Raw genomic sequence first — 21501 nt, 5'->3', positions numbered from 1 at the left:
TTTTATCCCAACTGTCTACTGACTAGCTTATTATATAGATCTTTTTTTTTTTTAGTTTTTTGCAAGGCACATAGGGTTAAGTGGCTTGCCCAAGGCCATACAGCTAGGTAATTATTAAGTGTCTGAGGCCACATTTGAACTCAGGTCCTCCTGACTCCAGGGCCAATGCTCTATCCACTGTACCACCTAGCTGCTCCGTTATACAGATCTGAAACTTCTGCTGTTGGTTCTTTGATGGGTAACTCTTCTACATCTAATCTTTGGAAAATTCCATTGTATTTCCAGTCTTATAACTAAAATCCAAATGAAGCTGCTCAGGACCCACTGGCATTTATTTATGCCCATGGATCTATGCTCTGAGGATGTTATAAAATGTTTCTGTAGATTGACAAATAGAAATCCGTGGACAATTTTCTATTTCACTCATTTTGGTAATGCCTTCTTGATGGGTCTATGATGTTATCAGAATAAGGATTCTTTCCTTATCATGTTCATTCTGTACAATCTTGTCTACATTTTCTTTTTACCTTAAATTAATATTGAATCATTCTTTAGTCCTTCATAATTACTATGTTTTGAAAAGTTGTTTAAAAGTTTGGTATACCTTTTGAAGTAAATTGAGGCAAAAAATTTTATGAAAAACATATTAATAGGAATTTTCTCATTTAATCCTAAAGTTTGTGCCTTTTACTGTCTTTCTGTAATAAACTTATTTCCCCTAAGTTCCCTAGTGTGATAATATCTGAGAAAAGGATTGAAACTTCTCTCAAACTAACAAGACAAATTCTGTAATTCCAGTTGCTTAACAGAATTTATAGCCAGAAGACCAGTTGTTTTTTTTTTTTTTTTAGTTTGTTTGTTTTTAGGTTTTTGCAAGGCAATGGGATTAAGTGGTTTGCCCAGGACCACACAGCTAGGTAATTATTAAGTGTCTGAGGCCGGATTTGAACTCAGGTACTCCTGACTCCAGGGCCAGTACTCTATCCACTCTGCCACCTAGCCTCCCTTCATTTTTCTAACATGTAAAGCATTTACCTCCTGTCTGTGAGTAAAAAGTATATAAATCTCAGTTCAATTGAGTTACAGATATCACACATGGGAGAAAGAAGGCAGCAAAATTGCTCTGGACATGGAGATGAGAGATTGAGATGTAGCAGTAATTCCCATTACTTGAGAAAGAAATGGGAGAGTGTCTAGGAAGTGTCTAGGAAGCCAGTGTCTAGGAAGATGCTGCCAAAAAAAAAGGAAAGGGTCCCAGCTTTAGTTATCTGCAAAAAACATCATTCCTACTGGCAAACTTGGCCAGCAAGTCCAATAGGGAATTTTCCCCTCCTATGGAAACATGTTCATTTTATTAATAATGAAAAATCAATGAAAATGTAGGATTTACTTTTCAGAAATCTACAGGGGAATTTGGAATAACCTCAGTTATGGTCAAGTAATTGAATATTTGTCCATATGAGAAAGCATAGTTGCCAGTTAACCAATTGCTAATATCAAAAACTAATGTTCATTGTCCTTAAGTTTTAGGGCTAAGAACTTAGAAACTCTTTCATGTAAGCAGCCAAACAGATTTCAAGTTTTGAAGTAATTATTTCTAAAATATCTTGGCCTTAAATGCTTTATGGAACATTGCTTTATGGTATTCTTTATCCAAAATCATAATAAAATATGATTTCTGGTTATTTTGAAAAATCTACTTTGCAAAGAATGAAATGATGATAGCTAACATGGGAGGACAAAATTCTAGGAACTTCAATCAACAGGAACACAGGAAAAAACTAGAAAGTAGACATCATTTAGCAATTTAAGAAAAACCACTCTAGTGTCTTTGCCAAGAAACTCCAAATGGGGTCACAAAGAGTGGAACATGACTGACAGAACCTTAGCAACAACAATTTAATTTACTCAGTGACTTTAATTTCCTCAAAGTTTATTGAGTGTAGTAGAATTGTGTGCAAAATACATTAGTCATTACCTGGAGAAAGTGAAGTGGCTTCTGTAGTTCAGGACTGTTTCACTTGGGAATGATAGACACCCCTGAAGGCAGCACCTTATAGGCATAAGACAGCAACTGATGTTCCCAAAGAAGAATGCACTAAATTTTGTTCTATTTCTTTATTATCTAATGTACTATTAAGGGAAGAAGTATAACATACGTAGAGATAGTTCCACCAAAATGTGATAAAGAGATCAGGCATTTAAATGTTAATAATTTAAATTTTTTTATTTTTATTTTTTTAAATTTTTGCAAGGCAAATGGGGTTAAGTGGCTTGCCCAAGGCCACACAGCTAGGTAATTATTAAGTGTGTGAGACCAGATTTGAACCCAGGTACTCCTGACTCCAAGGCCGGTGCTTTATCCACTATGCCACCTAGCTGCCCCAATAATTTAAAATTTAACAATATTAACTGATAGAACCTATATTCTAGTAGGGAAATGCAACAAATATTGGGAAGTAATTGCTGGTGAAAAAAATTTTGGATTGAGAAGACTGTGGCATAGTTAATGGAACAGAAGGCAGTGAAGGTGGAAGATGGTAGGGTGCAGGGAGGCTGGGCAAGCTTTATCTTGGAGACAGGATCCCTAACACTAGGTTAAGGAGAGTTTGTCTCCAGGAGAATGAACCATAGGAATTCAGGAACTAAAATTTGGCCAGATGCAGCCAACCTAGCATTAGATGCCCACAAGGAACAAGAAACAATGCTAGGGACTTTTGGAACCCACTTAGCAGAAAGAATCATCCCAGAGTAATGCTGCCTTGGGATGTGAACTTGGAGGGACCAATGCTTTCTAGAAACTGAGATCAATTCTGTGCCTATTCACCCAGAGACAGCATTAATATCAAATCCAGGACCATTGGACCAACAGTGAGCCTGAACCAGATTAAAAAGTAATTGGGAAATGTGTAATAAAATAAATAACAGCATAATGAAACAGATATTATTGCATTTTAAAACTCAATCAGTTTGTGGCCTGCAGGGATTCTTGTGGACAGATGAGTGGCCCCTATTTTTATTTGAGGTAGACACCCCTGGAGTATAGGAGAGTATGCCTAGAAGGTATTGGGGAAAATGTATATATGTGCCTGTCCTGTCTGGGAAATAAAAAGGCCTTTGTGAAAATTCATAAGTGGTTCCATGGAACAAGGTGTGCTAGCAACTGAGACTCCTAACAGATGAGGGGAACACAGCCATCAAACTGTTTACAGTGGAAGAAAGACCCACCCTTACCCCTCAAGGGTTCCAAGACCACTGGGGAGACGGCTATCTAGCCAACTTCACCCAGATATAGTGGTGCCAGAGCTTCTGAAATATTATTTCTGAAATGTTATTCTGAAAAATTATCTAATTTTGGGTGGGAGTTCCAAAATTATTTTCTAACTAAACAAATAATATTCCTTATTTTTTTTAAAGACCATAGTCTGTTGTTTTGCCTCTGATACTTTACTCAGGGTGTGACTCTGGATAAATTAATCAGGTACAGGTCTTCCTCAAGAATTCCTTTAATCAGTGAAATCATTGATTTGCTCCCCTAGTCTCTTCTCTCACCCTCCCACCCCCAACCCCAAAAAACAAAACCAACTTCTGCCCAGGTTTTGATAGAACATTTCCCTTACTAACCTAATTATTGGAATACAATGACCATAAACCCTCTATAACTCACTCCAAAATTTTCCAATGAAAATTAAATGTTTGCACAAAGAAAATAAAGATTTTAGAGTTTCTTATCATTTTATTTTGAAATAAACTTTTTCATCTATTTTGAGTTTTATATCACCTGCATTTCCCAGTATATTCTTTTTTGAATTATAAAGATTTTATTTATTTTGAGTTTTACAATTTTCCCCCTAATCTTACTCCCCCCCCCCCACAGAAGGAAGTTTGCCAGTCTTTACATTGTTTCCATGGTATACATTGATCCAAATTGAATGTGATGAGAGAGAAATCATATCCTTAAGGAAGAAACATAAAGTATAAGAGATAAGAAGATCAGACAATAAAATATCAGGTTTTTTTCCCCCTAAATTAAAGGTATTAGTCCTTGGTCTTTGTTCAAACTTCACAGTTGTTTCTCTGGATACAGATGGTATTCTCCATTACAGACAGCCCCATTTTCCCTGATTGTTGCACTGATGGAATGAGCGAGTTCATCAAGGTTGATCATCGCCCCCACGTTGCTGTTAGGGTGAAGAATATTTTTCTGATTCTTCTCATCTTGCTCAGCATCAGTTCATGCAAGTCATTCCAGGCTTCCCTGAATTCCCATCCCTCTTGGTTTCTAATAGAACAATAGTATTTCATGAAATACATATACTGCATTTTGTTAAGCCATTATTCAGTTGAAGGACATTCACTTAATGTCCAATTCTTTGCCACCACAAACAGGGCTGCTGTAAGTATTTTTGTACAAGTGATGTTTTTACCCTTTTTCATCATCTCTTCAGGGTATAGACCCACTAGTGGTATTGCTGGATCAAAGGGGGTGCATGAGTCCTTTGTCAGAAACATTAGTTGTAAAGATTATTTTCCAGTTTACTACATTTCTTTTGATCTTGGTTACTGAGGTTTTGTCTGTGCAAAAGCCTTTTAATTTAATGTAATCAAAATCATCTAGTTTGTTTTTAGTGTTGTTCTCCATTTCTTTATTGCTCATAAACTCCTTCCCTTTCCATAGATCTGACAGGTAAACTAGTCCTTGATCTTCTAGTTTGCTTATAATATTTTTTATATAGAATAAAAATTTATCTTGCTGGGATTCATTTCTTAATTAAAATACCACTTGGGAGGCAGTGATCTGGCAAACAAACTTCTAGAGGTGACTCACATTCCTTTTTTATTTAATAGTTTCTAAGAACCAGACTCATCTTTGTCACTTTCTTGTTGAGTGACCTTGAACTAATCACTTAACTTCTTTTTGCCTCAGTTTCCTCATCTGGGAAAAGTGGGATAGAGAAGGAAATGGCAAAACACTTCAGCATCTCTGCCATGAATGCCTGAAATGGGTTCATGAAGAGTTGGATATTGACTGCAAAGTGACAGAAGAACAATACAACCTCAAGACCTTGAAGGAATTGCCCATCTCTGAGAACATAAAGGGAAGATGAATCAAGCCCCACACTGGCTATCAGTATAGTCTCCTGCAGAGCCAGTGGCTTCAGGGACAGCCTCACAGAGGCCAAGCTTGTTCCCTTGATGGGCTTTGGCTCCAAGGTCATTGTCATTTTAGGGGAAGGGCATACCTCCCCAGGCTGCTCTTTCAAGGTTGAATCACTCCTTATTAGCTTGTGTGGACACCAGGAAGATAATCTGCTTCCTCATTTCAAAAAAAAAAATTAACTCTTTTCTCTATCAAAGGAGAAAATCTTCCAAGGGAGCAGGAGAATCTTTTCACCAATTTTTTTTTTTTCTTAAAAGCTTAGTTTGATGGCTTAGATGGGAACTCCATCCCATTTTGACACAGCTTGGGTGATCTTACATTCTTTGACAAGTCAGCCAGCATCCAAAGACTAGATCCTGCTGAATCAATCTGGGCCGTATTGACAAGGGGGAGTTTTATCATACAAAGAGCCAGGTCATAGTGAAAGATAGGCTCCATCCAAATAATAAAAATAATATTGATGATAATGATGAGTTTTTAAAATGGGTGCATCTTCCATTTAAAATTTCAGATCTTTCCTACAAATTCAGAAGTAAAGTGACCCCTAGCTAATGCAGACTCCTGAAACCTGAGAACAGATTCAAGACCCTGAATTCTGCCTAGAAAGACCAAACACTTCTAATATAACTAAAATAATGCTATAGGTAATTAGGGTTCACAAAGGCTCTGGATTATCTTGTCTTTTTTCTTCCTTTTTTCCAAATGTGCAGGACTTGCTGGTGGAAATGTTCCTTTTCTGCCCCCAGGTCACCTCCCCTTGCCCAGGTGGGACAGGGGCTTCTGCTTAGGGTGATGGGTAGCTACCTACTTCCACCCTTAAACCTCTGGACAGCTCCTCCATCTCCATCAAAGCCAGAAGGAGGACAGCCCGGGAGGGGAAGGTGGTAGCTTTATATATCTCTTAGTACAAAGCCTTGAATTACCATGGCCAGAAGTGGGCAGGGAACCTTTGGATCTGCTTGCTGGACTGCTCCCCATGGACCAATCTAGCTCCATTAGATATCAATTATAGGACATCTAATTGTAGTGATGGAAAAGGACAATTTACTAAAGCAGATGTGAAGTAAATTCAGGAAAACACATTATCAGCAGCCCTCTGAGTTTGCAGTGTCTGTGTAAGGAATTCATGTTGACATTAGGATGACAGTAGAATCAAAAAGATAACAAACCCAGAGATGGTAGCAGATAATAGTAGATAATGGACCTAGGTCTGGAAGGAATCTCAGAAGTCGTCTAGTTCAATGCCCCCATTGTAAGGAGGAGGAAGGAAGGCTGATGATGACTGATTGTAATGGGGCCAAGGTCATAGAGAAGGGGAAGAGACAGGACAGGAAGTCAATGTACTGGCCTCATAATTGGGAGAGGGGTCCTGTCTTGTGATCTGAAGGGGCATCATGGAGACAAGACCAAGTCCAAAGGAGTAAGGGACCACTCATCTCTTCTTTCCAGGCATTCAAGCACACACTCCTCTAGGGGTTACATGGTTGGTTGGCAAGAAGGCCCACCCCCAAAACACCAAAGGCAGACATTTGTGAGAAAAGAGGGAAAGGTTAACACAAGAATAGAGCTATCTTCTCTTAACTTCCATACAGCAGAATTCACCCTTCACAACAAAAACTGCAGGACATCAGAAATCACATAGCACTCTCTCTTCACCTATGTTCCTTGAACAGGTTGTTGCCAAGAGCCTCCAATTGTTTCTCCTGCTTCCAGTCTCTCCCCTCTCACTCCCTCCCGCTCTGAGCCTCCTGAGACCCTCATGGACTCAGAAAGCCCCTCCAGGATAAAAGGCCAATGCCTGCTTCTCTTGACAGCCCTGCTCTTTCTAGGCTGACAGCTCATTCCTGCCCATCCTGAGCTCCACCATCTAGTCCAACCTTCTCAGTGATGACAATCCACGTCCCTTCTCCCTTCTCCTGACCTTTTGGGAATAGATACCCTCTTCATCTCTGTCTTCCTTAAGTCATAGGTCAAAAGTCATCTGCTACATTAGAACTTTCCAGGATAGAGCTCAGTATTTGGGAGATAGTCAGTGCCTAATAAATGTTTATGGATTGACTGAATGTAGGAATGAGACTGCTAGATAGTGCCATAGTGCACAGACCACTGGGTCTGAAGTGAGGAAGACCCGAGTTCAATCCAGTCTCAGGTATCACTTCACTTCTGCCTTCCTCAGTTTTCTCAAATGAAAAATAGAGACAATAACAGCATCCTCCAGGGGTTGTTCTGAGGATCAAGTGAGTTAATATTTGTAAAGTCTGGAACATAATAAGCACATAATAAATTCTTGTTCCCTTGGGGGGGAAATTTTTTGCAACAAGTTTCCCCCATTAGAATGACTGCTCCATGGGGCAGCTAGGTGGTGCAGTGGATAAAGCACCAGCCCTGGAGGTTCAAATCCAGTCTTGGACACTTAATAATGACCTATCTGTGTGGCTTGGGCAAGCCACTTAACCCCATTTGCCTTGCAAAAACCTAAACAAACAAACAAAAAAGAATGACTGCTCCTAAGTACAGGAAGTTTCTGTTCTTGCAAAGGAGATGCTTTGTGAATGTTGTGAAAAGGATGAATGAGATAATCCTCTCTGTGATGGAGAATTTTGCTGAAGAACAAAGATTCCCTTGGTAGTCCCCAAAGCTGAGCATGGCTTCTGTTAGCAGAAATGCCCTTGAGTGTGGGGATGATCCCATTGCACTCTGCCCAAGTCAGACACACTTAGAGCTTGGTAGGTCCTGGAGCCCACATTTCAGGATGGACATTGGTCAACTTGAGGGTGTCCAAAGAGGATAACTAAGATGGAACAAAATCAGGGGACCCCAGCATAGGAGAGCCAATGAACGGAATCAGGGATGTTTAACTTGGAGGAAAGATCTGAGAATCACTGTCCCTTTAAGTTGGTGAAGATCTTTCCTGTGCATGTGGGGATTAGACTTGCTTTGCCTAACCTCTGAGGGCAACAGTAGAGATGGGTTGAATGTAAAGAGGCAGATCTCAGCTGATTTTAAAAAATTACTTAAAAATTGAATCTATCCAAAAGCCCAATGGGCTGTTTAGTAGGTGGGGGTTCAAGTAAGAAGACTTCTTAGGACTCCTCAAGCAAGTGTTAGATGATCTTAGTATAGTATATTGTAGATGATATTCCTCTGAACCTTGAATTCTCCAAATTTCACTTTAACAGGACCTGTGGAAGAAGCACAGCCAGTACTGCCAAGGTCTGACCTGAATCCATTTTCCAATAGATAAGCAAATTAGAGCATATGTCATATTTTTATCTGTTAAGATTTATGGATTAGAGAAGGATTTTTGACCAAACAAGAGACAGAGAGCATTATGAGATATAAAATAGATAATTTTGATTATAAATTAAAGAGGTTTTGAACAAACAAAACTAATGCAACAAAATTAGAAGGAAACAGGAAACTAGGGAAAACTAAGTCAAATTTGTAAGTATGTCATTTTACAAATGATAAATGGTCAAAGGATATGAATGGGTATGACATCAAAGCTATCTATAATCATATAAAATGTTCTAAATCACTACTGATTAGAAAAATGCAAACTCAATCAGCTTTGAGGTACCATCTGCAACTATCCTATTGACTAATAATATGACAGAAAAGGAAGTGACAAATGTTGGAGAGGACAAGGAAGAATTGGTTCACTAATTCACTGTTGGTAGAGTTGTGACCTGATCTAATCATTCTGGAGAATGTTTTGGAACTATGTCCACAGGGCTATAAATTGTTCATACCCTTTGAGGTAGCAATACCTAAGGAAACAAACAAATATATAAAGAAAAAAATACAAATAAATAAATAAAAGAGCAAAGAGATGACAGAAAAGGGAAAGGGATCTATATGTACAAAATTATTTATAGAAACTTTTTTGTGGTGGCACATAAATGGAAATTGAGGGAATGCCCAGCCATTGGGGAATGACAGAACAAGTTGTGATAATGATTGTGATGGAATACTTATATGCTGTAAAAATGACAAGCAGGATGCTTTCAGAAAAACCTGGACTTATGTGAACTGATACAAAGTAAAATGAGCAGAATCAGGACATTATTCTCAGTAACAGCAATATTATATGACTAGTTATTCTCAATCAGTGTATGAAGGAGTTATGATGAAAAACTCTATCCATCTCCAGGGAAAGAACTGAGGGTATCTGAATACAGATTGAAACATAATTTTTAAATTTTGTTTATCATTATTGCTTTTAGGTCTGCATTTTCTTTTTGTAACGTGGCTAACATGGAAATTTGTTTTGCATAATTTCATATGTATAATCCATATCAAATTGCTTGCCTTCTTAAGGAGGGAGGTGGAGGAGGAAGGGAATTTGGAACTCAAAATTTTTAAAAAATGGTAAATTTTGTAAACATGTAATTAACTGAAAAAATGAAATAAAAATTAAATGTGAAACAACAACAAACGGATAAGGGCAGATGAGGGAGATGAATGAAAAGAAAAGGAGAGGTCCTTTTGTAGAATCTGGTGGGAGGAGAAACGTGTTGGACTCTGTGCACATTTTTCCATTGAAGTTTCCCACACATGGTTAGGTTCAACTGGATTCCATACAACATTCAACATCAGGAACAGTATGTATTAAATGAACTTCTGGACTCTGGCCTGGGAATCAAATCATCAAGGACACAGTATGTACTCTGGGAAAAAGAGCATTAGGCCACTTACCCAAGTGCTTCTGAAGCATGACTTATTAGCAAATTGTGGACTGTCTTATGTGTGAGGAGTTTTGAAATGGCTATCTGTATTCACCTTTATTTAGCAACCCACTGGCCAATTGAAATGGTTAAACCATGATCAGTATATGGCACTTCTGCCCTCCTTGGAAAGGGAGTAGCCTCTTTAGCAATGCATCTATTGAGGAAATATTAAAGATGACAAAAATAGCAGTGACACCTGGACTGGCTCACCAGTTTGTTTAATAGCAGCCATCAGCAATGTCCTGAAGGCTTCAGATAGGGTGTCATCCTTGGCAGGACATGTCTTCCTAGCAGGACCCCAAGCAAGATTGCAAAACTAACTTTTTCTTAGAACGTGACCCTCCCCTTTTTGTATTCCTCTTCTTCACTTTCCTCTGAACAAGTTCTAATGGTTGAACGCCTTCAAACATTCTGCCCTTTGGCTATTCAAAGCCCCACCCAGATTAACTTTTCCCATATTCAAATTAAGTTTTCAAATTCCTTCTTCCTCCATTCTACAATCTAACTAAAAGTTCTCTTTGTCTCAAAAGCAGTATGCAGAGAATTCAACTAGGAAGAAGATAAGTACATAAGCTTCTTATAGTAATTCGTGCTAATGTGTGAATGACAGGCAGGTTCAACCCTGGCAGACATTGTATTTTTATTTTTTTTTTTTTTTTGGTGAGGCAGTTGGGAGTCCCTAGGGTCATGCAACTATTAAGAGTCAAGTGTCTGAGGTTGGATTTGAACTCAGGTACCCCTGACTCCAGGGCCGGTGCTCTATCCATTGCGTCACCTAGCCGCCCCCCCAACAATGTATTTTTTAAATTTAATTTAATTTTTCCAGTTACATGCAGAGATAGTTTTAAACATTCATCCTTTTGCAAGCTTTTGAGTTCCACATTTTTTCTAGCATCCTGCCTTCCTTCCCTTTTCTTATAGCTGTGAGTAATCTAAGTTGTATATGTACAATTCTGTTTATTATATTTCCATACTGGGGCAGCTAGGTGGCCCAGTGGATAGAGCACCAGAAGTTTTAACAATGACCATTGTTTGCTTTGCATTCAGACTCCATAGTTTTTCCTCTGGTAGTGGATGGCATGGTCCATGGCAGGTCACTCAGGATTGTCCTGATCTCTGAACTGCCGCGAGGTGCTGCCTTCATCCTAGTGGATCATCTCACAAAGCACAATGATCTTCTAGTTCTCCAATCAGCATTTATTCGTACGAGTCCTCCCAGGCTATTCTAAAGTCCTCTGTTTGTGATCTCTTTAAATTTTTTTTTTAATTTAAGGCAACTGGGTTAAGTGACTTGCCCAAGTTCACACAGCTAGGAAATTATTAAATGTCTGAGGTCAAATTTGAACTCAGGTCCTCCTGACTCCAGGGCTGGTGCTCTATCCACTGCACCACCAGCTGCCTCTGCTTCTGATCTCTTACAGAACAAGAGTACTCCATCACTTTCATAAACCATCACTTGTTCGGCCATTCATTCCCCAGTGGATGGGTATGAGCATCCCCTCAATGTCCAATTCTTTGTCACCATAAAAATTATATATATATGCATGCAAATATATGTATGTATACAAATGAATATATTTGTGCATGTGGGTCTTTCTCCCCTTTGTGTGATCTCTGGGACATATCTAGCCCAGGTATTGTTGGATCAAAGGGTAGGCACAGTTTGAACGCCCTTTTTGCTCTCCAGAATGGTTGTATCAGTTCACAATTCCACCAACAATGCATTAGATGGATGATGTATGGCATAAATAGAGCGCTGGGCTCACAGTTTGAAAAAATGTGAGTTTTCCTATCTTCTTAAACCCCATCTCTGTGCCCCTGAGCAAGTCACTTATCCTGTCTAAGCCACCATTTCCTTAACTGTAGAATGGGCACTCATTCAATTAGCACTGATTGAGTAATAGGAAAGTCTGCTCAGAATAAGTCCAGCAGATACTGTGAAATCCACCGAGTCTCCCAAAAGAGATCAGAGTAGCCTGGGGTAGAGCAAAAGATGGGGAAGGTCTGGCAGGGATAAGACAGAGAGCTGGCAGCTCATGGGTGGCCCCAGGGCCCCAGAGACCGGCCTTGGAAATCAGCCATGTGGCACTCTCTCCATGCCTACACGTCTCCCACTTCAGGGTATGTCCTGGGTAGAACCCCAATGGATGATGCATACATATTGGAGCAAGAGTGCCCTGGGGTACAGGAGAAGAGGATGCCTCAATGTTACCTTCCTTAGTATGCTATTTCTTTAAATGTCTTTGTTTTAAATTAAGTGGGTCCTCTGACTGACTAGGAAAAAAAAGGCAAATACTTTGATGAAGGGATCCTGAGCTAGCGTTTGAGGGAGCCACAGAGAACCCTAAACTTGGGGTCACTATTCAGGAGACTCCATGTGCAAGAGATGTGAACCTTGGCAAAACTAACCAATATAGTGAGAGTGGAAGCAGTATTGGGTACCCGTGGTCCTCCACCTTTCCATCAAAATGAGGATGCTGCTTATAATTTACCTGAAGGCAATGCTCTGGAGGCAAGAGCAGTCCTTGCAGTTCCAAAAGCTTCCAATTTCATTTTGGCTCAGTTTTTCACCTTTGACTCTAAAGTCCTCTGGGGAAGAAAAAAAATAATACATATAAATAGCTACAAGATAGAGTGCAGTGGGAAAATACAATGCAATCTAAGTGTTGGGATAGTCCAAAGAAGGGAGAGGTTATTTCTGAAGGAGGGAGAATAGGGGAAGAAGGAGGAAAGGGAGGGAGCATAGTACAGAGGAATCCCATATAGAGTCAATGACTTTTGAGCTGGCCCTTGATATATGTGGGATAATAATAATGAATCATAATAAGAGTAGCAAAAATAATATTGATAGTTAGCATTTCAGAGTTTGCTAAGTACGCTACTTAAGTCATCTCATTTGTTATACCCCACAGTAGGGAGTCAACAAATGTTGACAATATGCTGAAAACATTGACTCAATACTTTGCTTCTGAGTTTAAAATACATGAAAAGTAACTAATTTTTAAATATTCTCTGTTCTAGAGTTATAAGCTCTTGCCATCCACAATTAGTAGCAAAAAATCTTGTATGTTGAATGACAGGCCATCTGGCAGAGAGATAGTGACCTCAATTTGGATTCAGTCTCAGTTCTGGTTCCTGTGTGACTTTGTCCAATTCTCTTTCCCTCCCTCCTCCAGTTTCCTTATTTGGAAAAAAAGAAAGGAGGTTGGATCAGATGAACACTAATATACTTTCTAATGCTTATGCTAAATCAATCTATCTATCTATCTATCTATCTATCTATCTATCTATCTATCTATCTATCATCTATCTATCTACCTATCTACCTATCTACCTATCATTCATATAAAATATATCCAATATAATATGTACCTAATCATATAATACATAATTTATCTGGAACATTATTCTGGACTTTATTAGGGCATAGAATTTCAGGTTTAAACATGAGGAAGTGACAAAATAAAATTTAATGTGGGTTTATAATTCCCACCTCAACCATCCTATGATGCCATGAGACTTTTCTTGACATTTCCACTTGGAAATTCTATGTACCTTTAGCCTCTGTTCTGAATCTTTTCAGCGAGGACCCTCTACTGCATTTTTGCTGCCTCCCCTTTTCCTGGACTTTTGGGATTCCTGGCAATGATGTGTACGGTGGGAGGGATTTGGGAGGAAGGAGATTTGCAAATGGGGATGGAAGTGAGAAAACAATAAAGGGTTCCCTCCCTCCCTCTGTTCCCTGAAAACATTCCAGTAATTTCTTGTCTTTTGCCAAGAATGTTTATTATAAAGCAATTCAGAGGAAATATACAGTGAAAATTATAAATAATAGATAAAAATGGAGTAAAAGTTGACAAGATACAAATTTCTTATGATTTAATCTCAAGTAAGCAGAATGATTCTGGTGCCAAAATTACTTGTTATAGTTCAGAGGAAAAGTACATGAAGACCAGTTTTCTGCAATCAACACATCAATTGACACCTTTCCAGAACTGGCTGTCCCATGTCCCATGCTCCCTCCCATGCCCCATGATCCACAAGGCCAGGAGGAGGAAGTAGCCTTCTCTTCACCCCTCACAGCTGCCTTCAGAGCCTTCCTCTCTCCCCATCCCTCAATGTTGAAAAGTTCTTGCTGTCATCTGTCAAATTCTAGGTCACTTTCCTTTCCAACATGAATGAAGTCTCTGGTTCTCAGTCTTGTTTTCAACTCCTCTCTCCTTCAAGCACCATGGCCTTCCATGGCCTTAACCTCCTCAGTTCCTATAAACTCTGTTTTAGCCCATCTCCTATACCTTCCTCTCCTCTCCCAGGATCAGATTCCCAAGTTAAATCCCTAGGATTGGAAGATTGATCCAAGTTGTATCAAAGAAATTCCAAATCACAGAGTGAGGTATAAGGAGAGAGAAAAGTTGATGTAGTAGGCAGACTTGGAGAATTACATCAAGGGTTTACCCAGGATCATTGGCAGATGGAAGCCCCTCAAGGATTTTTGTTGTTTTTGTTCCCAGCACTAAAACAGATGCTTAATAAATAGTTCTTGAATTAGATTGAATTCAAATGGCATGTTTGGATTGTCAATGGAAATATTGGTATGCTGCTGCCTCCCTATCAGAATAAGAAAAATTCTTGCTGAAACAGAGATTCATTGGGAACAAAGGAAGGAAGAATAATAAGGAGACTCACTATATCTATGTTGCAAAGTGAACTAAAGAGGATGAAGAGGAAGGTGGAGGAATATCTCTTGAATTTGTCTTTGGACAAGAAGCCATGGCAGTGGAAACTTGGGTTCTCCTGGTTCACTCCTTCTCCCTCAGTCCCTGGGGATATGAGTTCAAATTTAAACAGAAACACTTGCCACTAACATTTCGAACTCTAAGTTACCTCCCTGATGTGGTACAGACATTGGAATTGCTCCTTTGCTAAGGATATGGCACCTGAGCTACAAAAATGATTCACCACTGGGTTGGATTTTGCAAACTACTATTCCCTAGGTTTGGCTGCTCCTGTTGACTGTGATCTAGACTCTTGTTTCTGGACTTCTCCAGCTCAGAAGGTCAGAGCTTGGATCACTGCATTTTCCATTTTCATTCACTTAATGACAGGAAAGAATGAAACCCAATAATAACACCGGTCAACATGGTGTCCTATTGACATGAGTAGGGAGAGTGGACAACTCCCTCCCTTGCAGGCTCAAAGCAAGTCAATCTTGCAACCAGGAAAGAGAGAGGCCGACTCATCGAGTTAGAACCTCTGTTCTCAGACTCAGTTTTGTCCCAACATCCCATTTAAAGGCTCTTCTTGACCTTACAGTAGCAGACAATCACAGAGTTCCTGTGAGTAGGGGAGGACCACCCTAAGTCACATCATCATAGTTCTAGAAACAGGTTCCTCAAGCATCCCCTGGATTAGCAGTAGGCAGAGCCCCCTGTACATTGTCTCGGAATTTGCCATCCCTCCCTCTTCCTTTCATGTCACACTTATTAAGCATAACTCCTTAAAAATGCTTGCCAAATTGAATTAAAGGCTGAGCTGCACATAGCACCTCTGACCGAATATATCCTTCAAATATAGGGAATCCTGAAATAGTTAGAATGCCAACCTAGACTCCCATGAAAATCTCTAAGCCAGTCTTAGCTCATGAATCTCATATAAGCAGATCAGATTCAGGGTATGAAGAACTGGAAAAAGAGAGAGGTTGAGGGATTTGTCCCATCCAAATGGCCCCACAAGTCAGAAGCAGCCTCCCATCTTTCATCATTGTTCCCAGGTCCATGACCTGGCCAAGCAATATATTATACCTAATGGCTGTTCCCATAGGCAAAGAAATATTTGCTGTTGGGTTCTTTTTTTTTTAAAGTAAGCATTAAAAACAATGAAGAAAAACAAACAAACAAAAACCCAGCTCTATACAGGAAAAATGACTAAAGCAATCTGATGCCATATAAAGCTTGTGGAGGACCGCCATAGATGGGGAGATCAATGGAGACATTGCTGCATGCTGTAAATAGCTCAGAAATGTGATTATAGGCTGACAGTGTGGGACTCAGGATTGCATTTCAGTAGTTAATTATGGAAGACTACATTTATGGGTTGCAGCAAATCTGTTTCTGCTAAAATCTGAACAAAGCCATGATGAAGATATGGTGGTGCAGGAAACCCGTCACAAATTGATCTGAAGTGGGACCTTTGAGAGAAGTCATTTGGGGTCTAGGCCCCAGAAGATGGAGTTGGGGAGTGGGGGAATCCTGGCTTCCAAGCCAGGCTTCACAGATCACTGCTATAGTTAAATCTGATCTTATCTTTTGGTCATCTCTTCACAATTTACTGTGAAGGGGTCTGAGACAAAGGAGTGAAAAGAGACTGTTAAGAGACTTAATAACATCTAAAAATGTTTATTTTTAATGTCAAAAAATGAAAAAAATCAAATAATCAAAAATGCATCCAACTTAAGAAATAACACCTTATAAAAAATTTAGCATTTAAAAGGGTGTATTAATCCAGCAAACTCATAGGTAATTCGTGGAAACAACCAAGGCAAGAAGACCTGCTAATTGTTCAGAATACAATGAGCAGCTAAATGAACATCTATAGATTCCTCTGCCTCCATATATTTGGGATATGGTGGAATGGAAAGAGAGCAGCCAGGTGGTGTCAGACCCGAAGTCAGGAAGATTCATCTCCTTGAGTTCATTCCAACCTTAGATACTAACTAGCTTAGTTGTGTAACCCTGGGCAAGTCATTTAACTCTGTTTGCCTCAGTTTCCTCATCTGTAAAATGCAGAAGAAAATGGCGGACCAGTCCAGTATCTTTAGGAAAAGCCCAAATGGGATTATGAAGAATTGGATTTGACTAAACAATGATATCATAATGGAAAGAGCACTAGTTCTGGAACCATAAGAACTGGTTTTAGATCCTACCTTGTTGAATGCTTCTGAAGATTAGAATGAGAGCATGATATCACCTAGAGCAGAGCTGGCCAATGTAGAAAAAACTGGACCCAGATTCAAAAGGAATTTGGAAACACTAATACAATAAAAATACAACAGAGGTAATACTAATTTGTGGTTTTTCTCAGTTAACATGCTGCCAGCAAGGATCTGTTTCTATTTGAGTTTGATACCACTGACCTAGAAGATGACAGAGAGAAGTACATGGTGGTTGTGACCAGGCTTTAAGTTATTACTATTGGAAAATTGTAGAGGAGATCTGGACCAAAGCACATCAACAAAGAATCGTGTCCTTGGCATGTCAAGAAACATGCAGGAAGGTCTGCAGCACATTGGTCACCCCATCCATGGTGAACTTAGAAGAACTAAGCCTGAAAAGGGCTCTGGAGAGCCTTCTCCTCTCTCACACTAATGAGTCAAGGGTCTCCGAGTAAGGCTGCAGAAAAACCTTTTTGTAGGGTTTTAGGAGCATCTCTGAGAGCATCTTCTTCAAGTTGTTCTAGCTCCTTCTCTGATGAGTTGTTCTCAGTATAAATCTCCAGTTAGCTTTCCCAAGGGGGTATTTACTGAGAAAAGAAATTCAAAATTCCACCCCCCACACCCATGGGGGTACAGTTCCCCCTTATAGTAATCTGTCCCTGGGGATAAACTTCAAGCACTTCTGAATGTGTCATAGCCGCTGGACAAATTCCTACCTGTTATAGAACCTAGAATATTGACGACAAGGCCAAGTTGCTCCTGGGCTAGGTCCTAATCACCCCTTGGGCCTCTGCTGGTAGATGGCAACCTCTGTACCCAGACTTTTATTGGTTCCCTTTCCTGACATTTCAAAGCTCACAAGGTCCCAGTCTAGCTTCTGGCTCCTTCACCTAAGATTAGCAACAGAGATAGCACTTAGCAGGGCCATATGCTGCTCATGAGCCTGGTTAGGGAGATAAATCCTGTAACCTAGCACAGGACGCTATCCCCTGAGAGCAGGAACAAATAGACCCAAGAGAAACGGAAGCATCAGCCAGGCTTGCTGATAACCACCCCTTACCCTGCCCAGCAACGACCCAGACTCTGGGCTTCATGCTGGGTCTGGGAGAGAGGGGGCCCAAAGCCCTCGTTCCACCTGGAAGCCTTGCTTCCTTACCCAGCCCTTACCTGAAAAGAGCTATTTTTGGTTTTTCTCCTCTAGGAATGTGTGTTAGTAGTGTAGCACTTATTTTTGCAGTAGTGGTAGTGGTAGTAATGGTAATAGCAGCAGCAGCTGGACATGGCCAAGAAAATCCCAAATAGGGTTGAAAAGAGTTGGACATGACTGAAAAATGACTGATTTGAAATAGTTGTAGTACTAGTAGTAGTAGTAGTAGTAGTAGTAGTAGTAGTAGTAGTAGTAGTAGAATAGTAGTAGTGGTAGTGGTAGTGGTGGTAGTAGTCATTGTAGTGGTAGTAGTGGTGGTAGTAGTAGTAGTAGTAGTAGCAGTAGCAGTAGTAGTAGGCAGTAGTGGTGGTAGTAGTGGTAGTGGTAGAGGTAGTGGTAGTAGTAGTGGTGGTAGTGGTGGTAGTAGTAGTAGTGGCAATAGTAGTGGTAGTAGAATAGTAGTAGTGGTGGTAGTAGTGGCAGAGGTAATGGTAATTGTAATAGTAGTAGTTGTAGTAGGTAGTAGTAGTGGTGGTAGTAGTAGTGGTAGTGGTAGTAGTGGTAGAGGTAGTGGTAGTCATAGTAATAGTGATAGTGGTAGTAGCAGTAGTAGTAGTAGTGGTGGTGGTAGTACTGGTGGTAGTAGTGGTGGTAGTAGTGGTGGTAGTGGTAGTAGTAGTAGTGGTAGTGGTAGAGGTAGTGGTAGTTGTAGTTGTAGTAGTAGTGGTAATGGTAGTGGTAGTAGTAGTAGTAGTAGTGGTGGTAGAGGTAGTGGTAGTGGTGGTGGAGGTGGTGATAATGTCTGGAACTTGTGATTTCACCTAAATGGGGAGCACCCAGTGGGGGAAACTCTCTCCAGAAATGCAGTCCTTTACAATTTTGCTGCGATTCTTGAGGCCTTTTGAGGACACATTGCTGGCCCAAGGTCACGTAGCAGCTAGTCTGTATCTGGGCAAGACTTAAACCTAATTTGACTGACTTCCAGGATTGGCTCTTTGCCTCAAAGGCTGAGTTAAGTGAATTCATTCTGAGTTAAGATTTTTACCTGAGTTTTTATTTGTTTAAAAAACTCACTGAACTTTTAAATCAATAAACAATTCAATTTCAAGGACTACTATTTTGTTTGTAGGGTGATAGACCAAAGATCTCCACTTTGGTGACTTAGCAGATGGTCTCCAAGAAATGTGGCCATTCTTCTATAGCAAGCTGATGACTAACCTCTCCAAAGCTAAGGGAGTTCTTGGGCAACCGACAAATATACTGTCTTTTGTGGGGCCTGAGATGGAAGTTTTTCTCAGTTTGGTAGCATCTGCTGGCACTTCCTACTCACTGGCAGAGGCTTTGAGAATCCAGTCACTTCTATGTGATGAAGCTTCCGATTTGGTAGTTTTAGGAAAGAAATGAGCAAATGTTTAGATAAAACTATCTACATAGTTTTCATGTTCATATCTGCCCGGCTAAGTGTCCTCTCTAGGCTTCAGCTTCCTCAAGTGTAAAACTAAGGGGGGGGGGGTCATGCTAAGTGACCTCCAAGGCTAATCCTTAATATTTTAGTCAAACGTTACAGCATCATCAGCTCCCAGCCTTCTAAGACTATGTCATAGGGCAGGTGCCCATAAGAAATGGTAAAGAGAGTTTCTTATGTCAATATCGTATATCAATAATTAAAAGCATGAGAAATTTCCAGGTGTTCATTTTGGAGCTGACAAATCTGTGTTGGAATTCCATTCCTGAGGGAATACCTATGACCTTAGGCAAGTCGTTTATCATCTGTGGGTCTTATATTTTCTGCCCCTCCACTATTCAGGGCACTGTACAGTACTACAAATATCTTTCTTCAATGGTTTTCTTTGTTCTTTTGCCCTGGCAGACCCTCTTGCCTGGAATGCACTGCTGATGATCTCTAATTTGCCCTATTTATATCTCCTTTGTATATAATTGTTTATTCTTTGTCCCACCCATTAGACGAGGAGCTCCTTGAAGATTGGGGACTATTTAACCCTCTTTTGTACCCCCTAGTGTCTGATATGCATACAGTAGATCCTCAATAAATGCACAGAGAGGGTTTTGACTCGGTAAAGAGGAACATCTCATTATGTAAGACATGGGGAGCAGAAGGCATCTGGGGGATGGAAATGAAGAAGAGACAGGAGATAACCTTGGTGAGTGGTCTCAGTTTTTTTAGCAAAATATGCAAGATTCTCCGTGGCAAGAGGGGGCGTCCTGAGAGTTTTGAGGAGGAGAAGCTGTGGAGGGAGTCAATTAGTAAGGTGTAAAAGGACTGTGAGGCCCAGCTACTCCTTTGAGCAGTTGTTATGAGCCACCCCTGTAGGTCACCCGTGTGTGCCTCTCTGAGGTCTTGGGGTGGATAAAGGAGGAGGTTTGGGGGTGTGAGGGAGAAGGAGCAGCAGAATGCCAAGCGGTCATGATCACATAAGGGCAGTTCGGAGCGTTACGCTTCTAGGAACTGGCAAAATCCAAGGTGCGGCCATCCTTGAGTGGCTGAGGTGGGCGCAGAGGTGGGTCAGGAGAGTGGGTGAGCCGAGGACTCCTGGTGGGGGGTGCTGGGGTCCGGCTCCTTTGTCTGTTGAAGCTCCCGGAGGAGGGTTGAGCCCGGGAGCAGGGAGGAGAGGCTTTTCTTGGATGGCAATAATTAGAATTTTAATCGGGTGTAAATACGGCTTGAGTGCATCTGGCTGGAGGAGTTTCCTGCGAGATGGAGGGTGGGGGGGACCCGGAATGGCGATGGGGAGCAGGGTTCCACTCTCCGGCCTTCAGGAGGAGAGAGAGGAGCCGGTGCTGGGGGGGGTCTTTGCAGGGGGAGGAGCTGGGTCTCGGGGAGAGCCAGATGATGGAAGGAGCGGGCATTCCGGGGGCACCCAGAAGGGGGGGTGGGCGGCGCAGAGGGCAGACTGGATTGGGGCAAAGAAAGGCAGGGCCGAGGGGGACGCAGGCTGGGGGGGCAGGGGCTGGCTCCTGGCTTCTGCCCCCCCTTCCAGGCTGGCTCCATCTTCACCCCCTCCCCCGCGGTCTTTCTCAGGAACCGAGCCCCCGGGCTCCGGGTGGGCTTCCCCCCGGCTCTCTCCCAGCCGGCACGGAACCCCCTCCTCCTTCCTGGGGCTCCTCCAGCCAGGGCCTGGTTTCCCTCGCATACAGCAGGCGCCTAATCGATGCTTCTGCAGCGCCGGACCCGGGTTCGGACCCGCGGGTGTCGCGGGGTCCAGGGGCCCTGCCCCGCCCCGTCCCCTCCCCGCGGCCCCTCCCCGCAGGGGGCGGGCTCCGGCCGTGATTGACAGCCACGCCCCTCGCACGCCCACCCCGCCGCGCTCCGTAAACAAACCGAGGAGAGGCTGCGAGGCCGCGGCGCGGGGGGCGGGGCAGGTCGGGGGCGGGGCGGCCCGGCCCCGCCCCTCCCTCCCGCGAGCGCGCGCTCCCATTGGCGAGCGGCGAGCGGCGCCGGGCGGGGCGCGGCGGCGCGATTGGCCGGCGGGGCTGCCCGTCGGCGGCGCTGACCGCCCGCGTCGCTGCTTGG

At 41.8% G+C, this 21501-nt stretch overlaps 1 long non-coding RNA gene across 1 annotated transcript; it reads right to left on the bottom strand.

Annotated features, from left to right (window-relative positions):
- Window positions 1-3893: 3893 nt before the first annotated feature.
- Window positions 3894-17609, bottom strand: LOC141493630 (uncharacterized). The gene is made up of 3 exons (XR_012470263.1): window positions 17539-17609; window positions 12384-12480; window positions 3894-4282 (listed from the first exon to the last, which is right to left on the bottom strand). It is a non-coding gene; the product is annotated as an uncharacterized LOC141493630 (long non-coding RNA).
- Between the last annotated feature and the right edge of the window lie 3892 nt (window positions 17610-21501).

Source organism: Macrotis lagotis, chromosome 7 (assembly GCF_037893015.1).
Source record: "Macrotis lagotis isolate mMagLag1 chromosome 7, bilby.v1.9.chrom.fasta, whole genome shotgun sequence".
NCBI lineage: Eukaryota > Metazoa > Chordata > Mammalia > Peramelemorphia > Peramelidae > Macrotis > Macrotis lagotis.
This window is presented reverse-complemented; position numbering and strand designations above follow the sequence as displayed.